At 43.7% G+C, this 9,339-nt stretch overlaps 1 pseudogene; it reads right to left on the bottom strand.

Moving 5' to 3' along the window:
- Positions 1–2,747: 2,747 nt before the first annotated feature.
- LOC101576504 overlaps positions 2,748–9,339 on the bottom strand; it is a 13,120-nt pseudogene continuing 6,528 nt past the window's right edge.

Genomic DNA, 9,339 nt, shown 5'->3' with positions numbered 1-9,339 from the left:
GAGGAAGAGGAAGAGGAGAAGAAGAAGAAGAAGAAGAAGAAGAAGAAGAAGAAGAAGAAGAAGAAGAAGAAGAAGAAGAAGAAGAAGAAGAAGAGGAGGAGGAGGAGGAAGAAGAGGAGGAGGAAGAGGAGGAGGAAGAGGAGGAGGAGGAAAAAGAGGAGGAGGAAGAAGAGGAGGAGGAAGAAGAGGAGGAAGAAGAAGAGGAGGAAGAAGAAGAGGAGGAAGAAGAGGAGGAGGAGGAAGAAGAGGAGGAAGAGGAGGTGGAAGAGGAGGAAGAAGAGGAAGAAGAAGAGGAGGAAGACGAGGAAGAGGAGGAGGAAGAGGAAGAAGAGGAAGAAGAGGAAGAAGAAGAGGAGGAAGAGGAAGAAGAGGAGGAAGAAAAGGAAGAGGAAGAAGAAGAGGAGGAGGAGGAGAAAGCAGCAACTGGCTATACACCTTATGTGCCATTCTATATCTTGGGGTTTCTTTACAGCCTGTTGCATATGGGACCAGAGGAGCAATCTCCTAGTTTCCTTGATTTTCAGTCCACCTGAAAGTTGTGCATCTTTCTTCTCACCCTGCAATAAGATTTCCATTCTCTTCTTAGTCTTGCTCTTAAGAAAAGGAACACCAAAAGGATTATTTCAGCAAAACACCAAGGAGCTGTCCGAGTTTTAGGTCCTCTAGATCTGGCTGTTCCTCGCATCACAGTCCAAGCTGGCTTGGGTAATTATACTCCTTCTTTCTGCTGGTCTTTTGAAAGAAGCAGTTAATACATATTTTTTTTCTTTTTCATTTCTTATAACTTTGTTGTTTTAACCAAGTTTACAGGTTTATATCTGGTAACCTAAACAACTAATTTGAAGATCACATCATGTAACACAGCAACCATTTTTTAATTCCTATCACTTTGTTTAATGAAATTTTGTATTTTTTTTTTTACTATTTTGTATGCTTTAAAAAAGTACTTTTAAAAAATAAAAAAGAATACTGAGGTTAAAATTACTGTCTGTATTGTCAGACAAGGTCAGAATAAGCCACATATCCAAAGTCAACCCAGAAATGGTGGTACATTCCATAATCCAGTCATTCTGGAGGCTGAGGCAGGAGGATCACCAATGAGTTCAAGGCCAGCCTGGACTACATAGTGAGACACTGTCTCAAAAAAAACAAAACAAAAAAGTCACCCCAGAAAAATAGCAGAACCCAGACTTGAACCTAGCCAGGCCGGGTCCCAGAGCTGGACTCTTAGCCATATTGCTTTTCCGTTATGACAACCCATCCTGCATCGTAATCCTCCCTGCCCACACTTGAGCACCTGCTCCTGGCATTTCTCTGGGTCTCATCCACAGGTGACTTTCTAATTGAGCCTTGAAACTCAGTGCTTTAAGTGTGTGCTATGTGAACTTCATCCAAGCCCAGCCAAGTGTGCACAACAGCGCCTTTACAGATAAGGAGATGGAGACTCTGAGAGATCAAGCAGGGGCTGTGCAGCACAAGAGCCTGCCTGGTAAGGACAACGCCATCAGTGTCGTGAGTTCCATTTCTAGTTCTAAAAAAAGAGAATGAGAAAGATCACTTAGCTAAGATGCTAAGACATGAGTCAAAGGGCATGCAACCCTGGCAGAGTTTTGGCTTTTGGGTGCCGGAGTCTGAACCCAGGTCGGGCCTCGGCGCACATGCTAAGCCTGCCCCCCACCGCCATACCCCATGCCCTTACAGTGTAGCTTTGCTAATGGGAAACCTGTACGGATTTTAAGAAATAGTTAAGAGTATGATTCCTATCTCATAGTCATTAGAAAATTTGGAGCTGGGCAGATAGCTCAGCAGTCTAAGGGCTGCCTGGCAAGCGAAAGCACTGGGGTTTGATTCCCAATACTGCATGCCGTGCCAGCCCCACCCCAGGGCTATGGAGCCGGACACCGAAACCAGGCATGGTGGCACATGCCTGTCATCCCAGCACTGAGGAGACAAAACAGGAGGATCACTGAGTCTGAGCTGTGTAGTGAGATCTTGTACCAAATACATGTTTTTTAAAAAATCATTAGAAAATACTGAAATACATTAAAAATCTATTCCAAAAGTTATAGAGTTTGATTTTTAGCCAGGCCTGCTAGAGAAAGCCTGTAATCCCAGCATGTTGAGGAGGCTGAGGCAGGAGAATTGCAAGCTAAACCTAGCCTAGGTCACTTGGTCACTTAGACCCTGTCTCTAAAATTTTTTTTTTTTTTTTTTTTTTTTTGTATTTTAGAGAAGGGTCTATAGGTGTTCAGGGTCTTACTACTAGATCAGACTCATAGTGATCCGCCTGTTTACAGCCTCCCAAGAGCTAGGATTACAGGCACCACCATGCCCAGTCTCAATTGCTGTCTCAGCACACCCTGGGGGTGGGGCCGGTGGGGCAGACCAGGGATCAAAACCTTGGCCCCTGTGCCTGCTTGCAGGTGCTTTAACCCACTGAGCTATTTGGCCAGCCCTAAAAAATTTTTTTAAAGTGCTGAGACCCTGGGTTTATCCTACAACTAATTTTTTTAAGTTGAAAAAGGTAAAGAAACTGGAACACCGAGGAAGATGATATTCAAAGCCTCTCCTTTTGACTTCATCTTACTTCAATGTGATATCAACAAGGTTTAACAACCGGCAGGTTAATGACCATCTCCAAACCTTTCTGTTGTCACCAGGCGATGCTTTCCATGTATTCAACGCTTATCTTTCAAAACCAAGCCTAAAACACATTCTTTAATTAAAATCTGCGAGTTGGTGTATGCTCACTCAACTTCTTTCCCCTCTCTGCTAAGATGCATAACTGTGTGATATTTTTCTTCTTTTCTTTTTCTTTGTTTTTGTGCAAGATTAATTGTCTCCACACAGCAGCTTCCATTTTCAGATACTGCTGCCAGGAATGCCCCGTTATGCAGCAGGGACCGGTGGGGCATGGCAGGCGGCTCTGGTTTCCCACCCTTCTGCTCTGAGATGGGAGTGCAGGGCAGGATCTCATCTTTGGGTTCCGCAGTGCTCACACGGCCAGGCAGAGGCTTCGCAAGGCCAGGCTTCCCACCTGGATCCCTGGGCAGCATGATCTTTACTCTGATACCCAGCAACCCTGTCTGAGCAGCTCGTGGCGAATGGCAGTGTCAACGTAGCAGCTGACAGGGTCCACGCTGTGGACCATCAGGCCACCCACACACTGCATGGACTTAGCCCGCTGTCCGCGGAGTTTCCCACACACCATGACCTCACAGCCCTTGGCTCCGCTCTCCATGATGAGCCACAGCACACCTAGCCGGCGCTCTGCACAGCAAGCCCTCCTAGGAGTTCGTGACAGAGATTCCGCCTGGGCGATGGCGCAGAGACCTCTTGTTGACGCCTTTTCAGCATAAAGCTCTACTCTGCCCTCAGGGAAGCCAAAGCTCTTCTGGAAGACAGCAGTCAACTCGCAGAATCTCCTGCCTTCTCACCAAGAACATTCGGTGTCCTGGTGGCTAAAAGAATGATTTCTGTCCTGGCGGGTGTAACTCAGACTTCAACACCAGAGTAGCCATCCTCAGCCAGCTCCCTAGTGAGGACCTCATTTAGTTCAGCTTTGAAGATGCCCTCAGCGACAAACTTCCTCTTCTCAGAAATCTGTACCGCTATCTTTCCACCACTTGCCTTTGAAAGGCGATGTTTTCTTTTTTTTCTTTTTTTTTTTTTTTTTTTTTTGTACTTTAGGGAAGGATCTATACGATGTTCAGGGTCTCACTACTAGATCAGACTCATAGTGATCCACCTGTTTACAGCCTCCCAAGAGCTGGGATTACAGGCGTGCGCCACCATGCCCAGTCTCAATCACCATCTCAGTGAGCCCTGGGGGCCGGGCTGGCACATCAGGCCCAGGATTGAATCCATCCCCGACTCAAAAAAAAAAAAAGAAAGAAAGAAAGAAAGAAAGAAAGAAAGAAAGAAAGAAAGAAATTTATTTGAAGGGCCGGGGAGATGGCTCAGTGGAATAAGCATTTCCCTGGCAAGCGTAAGGCTATGAGTTCAATCCCCGGTTCCACCAAAGGAAAAAAAAAAAAAAGAAAAGAAAAGAATCCCTGACCCTGTACCTGCTCACAGGTGCTTTACTCCACTGGGCTATTTGGCTGGTCCTTATATGATATTTTCATGTAAATAAATTTTGTGCTCTTTTCTTAGATCTCTTCAAATATGTATTATTTTCTAAAAATACTTTTAATTCTTGTAATCAAAATCATGACGTGATTCTGTTTTTAGATAGTATGTATGGTGGGCACCACTGGATTATCCACCAACATAAATAGCATGTGTGATTATCAGGCTTGAAGACTGGCTGGCTGGGACGGTTGGCTCCCAAGGACTTTAAGCCACCATCTCTCCCAGAGAATTCCCCCTTGTCTCTACAGGAGCTGCTGCACTGGGATGAATGTGAAGCAGTGTTTGAAGGTAGAAGAGGACCCGCCTGTGAACACACTATACTCCAAGTCAATAACAAGCTGTGTGACTCAGGCTGACAGAACAAACCCTGATTGCCCCAAACCAAACAAAGAGCTGCATAAGAGACTGGCTACCTATTTTAAGTGCTGTCTGTGTGAGCTGGCAGATTGTCCCTTACTCTAAGGCACAAGTTGGACATGAAGCTAACAGAGTCCCTAGAATGAAACTGTGAAGCGCTGTTGTAAGCCCTGTCTACCTAAGCAATGCAGCACGATTTCATTCAGGTCAAGATGAAAACCTTATTCTGTAAGGGTCCTAACTGACTCTGATGACTTTCTGTCTTACTTTTCTCTTTGCTAAGACAAAATACTGATACTCAAAGTTAAAGGGGGGAAGGTTTATGTAGCTCAAAGTTTGTAGAAGTTTCAGTCCACAATCAGTTGGCTCCAAGCCAGGGTGGCTTGGCAGAGGGGCATCATGGGAGAACAGTTCATGGGGCAAAGCAACAAGGACTGAGGGAGCCTCTTTCTGCCTCTTACATTGATCCAAACTATCAGGAGTAGGGCAGTGCCAAGTCTATCAACGGACTGACTTAGTCATCACCCACCCTTCATCCTAACGCTGCACCATGGATCAGTCACACACTCTTGATCCAGGCACCTCTGAAAAAGACTCACTATGACTGCATGAGTCTTTGGGAGGACATTGAGACCAAAACCCCAATGCTTTTCCAAGCCATTGTTCTCCTTTTACCACCTGTTTTCTAAACCTAGGCGAGCCCCACTTGGTGGGTGGTGTGCTGAAAACCAACAGACCACTTAAGACCCCAGCTCATGACAGCTGACAAAGCTTCACACGATTACCCGTTTTGTTCACTCTAATGTGGAGCAGAACATTCAGGGAAGTTCAGTACATAAGATGGGATGAAAAAGATATCAAGACTTGTGCCACCTTTTCCATATATGGCTTAGAGATATCTTTTGCTTTTTTTTTTTCTAAACTTTCTGTTTTCTGTTTTTTGGGACTTTTTAGATTCAGTCCTGGTAGAAAATATTAGCTATACAGAGTAAAAAAAAAACCCCATGAACTAAAGAAAATTATAGCCAACTGTTCCTTGAACAAAGGCCTTCTGTCTGAAACATATACAGAATTTTTGAAACTCAAGCCCCAAAAATTCAAAGACCCAATCCAACAATGGGCAGCTGAGATAAATATACACTTCCAAAATGAAGAAATACAAATGGCAAATAAATATGTGAAAAAAAAGTTCAGCATCATTGGCCATTTGAGAAATGCAAATTAAAACAACACTGAGATCCCATCTCAGCAGAGAAAAAAATGGCTATTATCAAGAAGTCAACCAATGCTGGAGGAGGGGTGGGGAAAAAGAAATGCTTCTCCACTGTTCATGAGAAGCATAGACTAGTACAACCACTATGGAAATCATTGTAGAGATTTCTCAAAAAACTAGGATTGGAGGTCCCATTCAACCCAGCTATTCCCCTCCTGGGTATTTTTCCAAATAAACAAAAAGCATCATACTGCGGTGATATATGTGTACCCATGTTTATAGCAGCTCAATTTGTCGTAGTTAAATCTTGGAAGCAACACAAATGCCCATCAACTGAGGAGTGGATAAAGAAGATGTGGCATTTTTACACAATGGAGTATTACTCACCTATAAAAAAGAATACACTTGAGACTTTTTTCAGTAAATAAATTGAAATAGAGACATTACTCTCAATTGAGAAAAATCAGACCCACATGCGCAAACATACTGTCTCACCAGTGTAAGAACCTGAAAGAGTAAATAAAATCTGAACGGTAAAACAGATACTGTTCAAAAGGAAGTACTGAGATGAGAAGGATGGTGGGGGAGAGAAATATCTGTGTATGTATGCAGGATTGGCTTGGATAATTGCTCTGCATCACGGATTTCTGCTGGTCTATGGAAAAAGAAGTTGATTTTTTTTTTCAGTACCGGGGATTGAACTCAGGACCCTGCCCTTGCCAGGCAAGCGCTTATTCCATTGAGCTATCTCTCCGGTCCCATTCTCTTACTTTCTTATAACATTTTTTCTCCAATTTTGCATGTATACATCTGCTAGTCTAAACTACTAATTTGAAGGCAACACTAAGCAGTACAACAAATATTGTTGAATTCATACTATTTTGTTTGGTGACATTCTGTATCATTTTTAATTTTTTATCATTTTGTGTTCTCTTTAAAAAATAAAAGAAAAAAAGTTATAATCTGCCATTCATGGTGGCACATGCCTGTAATCCCAGTGCTTGGGAGGCTGAAAACAGAAGGATCACTATGAGTCCAATCTGTGTAGTGAGACTCTGTAGACCTTGTACTAAATACACAAAATATTAAAAAATCTGCCATAATCCTTAAAAATCTAACTTGCTTTGCATAATAACTGCCTTTCCAAAAGCATTGACTAAAAGTGAACAAGGTCAATGTAATTTTTACAAGGAGAATTATTTCCTTGGAACATCCTTTTGAAAAGGAATTTCCCCTTCATCTGTTATATTTTGTATTTTAGTAAGGGTCTACAGGGTCTCACTACGTAGATCGGACTCATGGTGATCTGCCTGTGTTCAGGCTCCCAAGAGCTGGGATTCCAGGTGCACGGCACCACACCCAGTCTCCATTGCTGTCTCAGTGCCCCCTGGGGGTAGGGCTGGCCTGGCACACCAGGGATCCAACCCCCACCAATAAACTGCCTAAGCAGGCACTTTAATCCACTGAGCTACTTGGCCGGCCACCCTTCAGCTGTTTTAGCTGATGGACTCTTTGCCACATGAAGGTGGCACACACAGCAATCCAGTTCTCGCTGTCTACTCATGGCCGGAATTGCTTCTTCTGAGCTCTTTGGACCTCAGCTACATTATATATAGATATCTAGATTTGGGGAGTACTGGGGATTGAATGCAAGACCTCATGCGCAGTAAGGAAGCGCTCTACACCTCTGCTTTTATTTTTTTTTCTTGTAACTTTGAGACTTATTGTATTTTGAGATTTCGAAAAGCAGTTTTTGATGATCTAGATTATATCTACCACCTGTGTACAATACAGACAGTATGACACAGTCCTTAAGGATTTGCAAAGTATAATTAGTTTATCAAGATCATCTTCAATCACTAATTGAATATCATGGCAGAAAACATCCCAAGAGTCGCACAGTTGTACAAAAGTAGAGTCCTTGAAGTTGTCAGCCTCAGGATGATGGACAAAGCCCTTTAGACCACCCGAATCTAACTCCAAAAATGATGTGGACAGTGCAATTATTTTTAATAATCTAACGTTTCCCTTCTTTAGTAACTTTGCTTCTTCAACACCGAACTTCCAAGCTTTAGATCTGACAAGCTTATTTTTAAGTTTCAATATTGATCGTGAAATGCAGGCAAAGCTTTCACTTCTCATTTAAGTGCACTGAGTGGTTTAATTAAAACACAACCTTTAGGGGCCGGGGAGATGGCTCAGTAGAATAAGCACTTGCCTGGCAAGTGCAAGGGCCTGAGTTCAATCCCTGGTCCTGCCAAAAAAAATAAATAATAAAACACAATCTTTAGGTGGTGGAAGCCAAAACAGAACAGCAAATGTGGAGCAATAATAAAGGATTCTTTTATGTCAAGACAACCCTTGCTAGTGGCTAGACACACTAAACGCTTCAGCAAATTCCAAGATGCCCGTCTTCACTGGGCCCAGTGAGAGGGCAGAGCGAGGTTGTCTACTTAACCCATGAATTTTACATTTGCCAGATTAAACTGTTTCAGTCTTCTTGCTACTCCTGTTGATGTGATGAAATAACACTTTTCCTGCCTTTTCTGGGATAGCTGATAATAGCTGTAAATCAAAATGAGTCGCAAACTGCAAGTCCCAGATTTACTAAATGCCTCAGTACCTGTCATCTGCAAACCGTATTGATGATCACCAGTTAGGACAGCTGGGGGCCTCCCGCCCACGACGCACCCAGCCTTGTGACATGATGCTTGGGGACTGGATTGTCCCCACCTTCTTCAAAACATCTCCCCCTTAAACCTTTCCTGACATAGAGACACCCATGCTTCTCAAAATTGCCTGTGCTCTTCTGTTTCACTTCTTATTTTGTGAAGTCTGGTTTTCTTCTCAGAAACTGGAGGACTTAACAATAAATCTCAGTCCCGAAGTGCTCCTTAATTCTTAAAGCCACCAGAACTCTGTCACCATCACTGCTTCACACAGATACTGTGCATTCCAATGACCACGTGTGGGAGCCACCAGTAAGGCTCAGGCATCTACCCAGAGTTGCCTAAAAACAATGCTAGTATTTTCCTTTGGGGTAGCCAGCGCTTCTGGGAAACCTAGCGCTGTAACAAGCTAACCTCTCTCTTTTGCTCACCTGTTTTGTGTTTGCTTGCACTAATTGGGATTAAATTTGGGGCCTTCACACTGAGGTATATCTGAAAGCTCTCTTAAAATTATTAAGCTGGAAACTTCCCTTCCCACTATTCACTTAACAGAGGAGAATCGGTGAGTTTGAGGCCAACCTGGGCTCCATAGCAAGACACTGTCTCAAAAGAACAAAGATGGCAATAATTAAATACAATCATTTGAGACTGAGACTTGCTAAGTCTTTAGATTCACCAGGGTAGGGGCCAGCGAGATAGCTCAGTGGACAGAAGCGCCTGCTTAGTCAAGCTTAGGGAAGCGCAGGGACCACCGCTGGATCCCCAGCAACACATGCCACGCCCCTAGGGCTGGCCTGGAGTCCTGGTGCAGTGGTGCATACCTGTAATTCCAGTGCTGGGGAGACTGAAATCAGGAGGATCAGATCACGATGAGTCTGAGCTGCACAGTGAGACTATGCACCAACCACATATATGAAAAGAGAAGAGAGGAGAGGAGAGAGCAAGAAGAGAGGGGGGAGAGGGGGA

Source organism: Octodon degus, unplaced genomic scaffold (genome assembly GCF_000260255.1).
Source record: "Octodon degus isolate 3935 unplaced genomic scaffold, OctDeg1.0 scaffold00064, whole genome shotgun sequence".
Classification (NCBI taxonomy): domain Eukaryota; kingdom Metazoa; phylum Chordata; class Mammalia; order Rodentia; family Octodontidae; genus Octodon; species Octodon degus.
The sequence above is the reverse complement of the archived record's forward strand: the minus strand, read 5'-3'. Positions and strand labels throughout refer to the sequence as shown.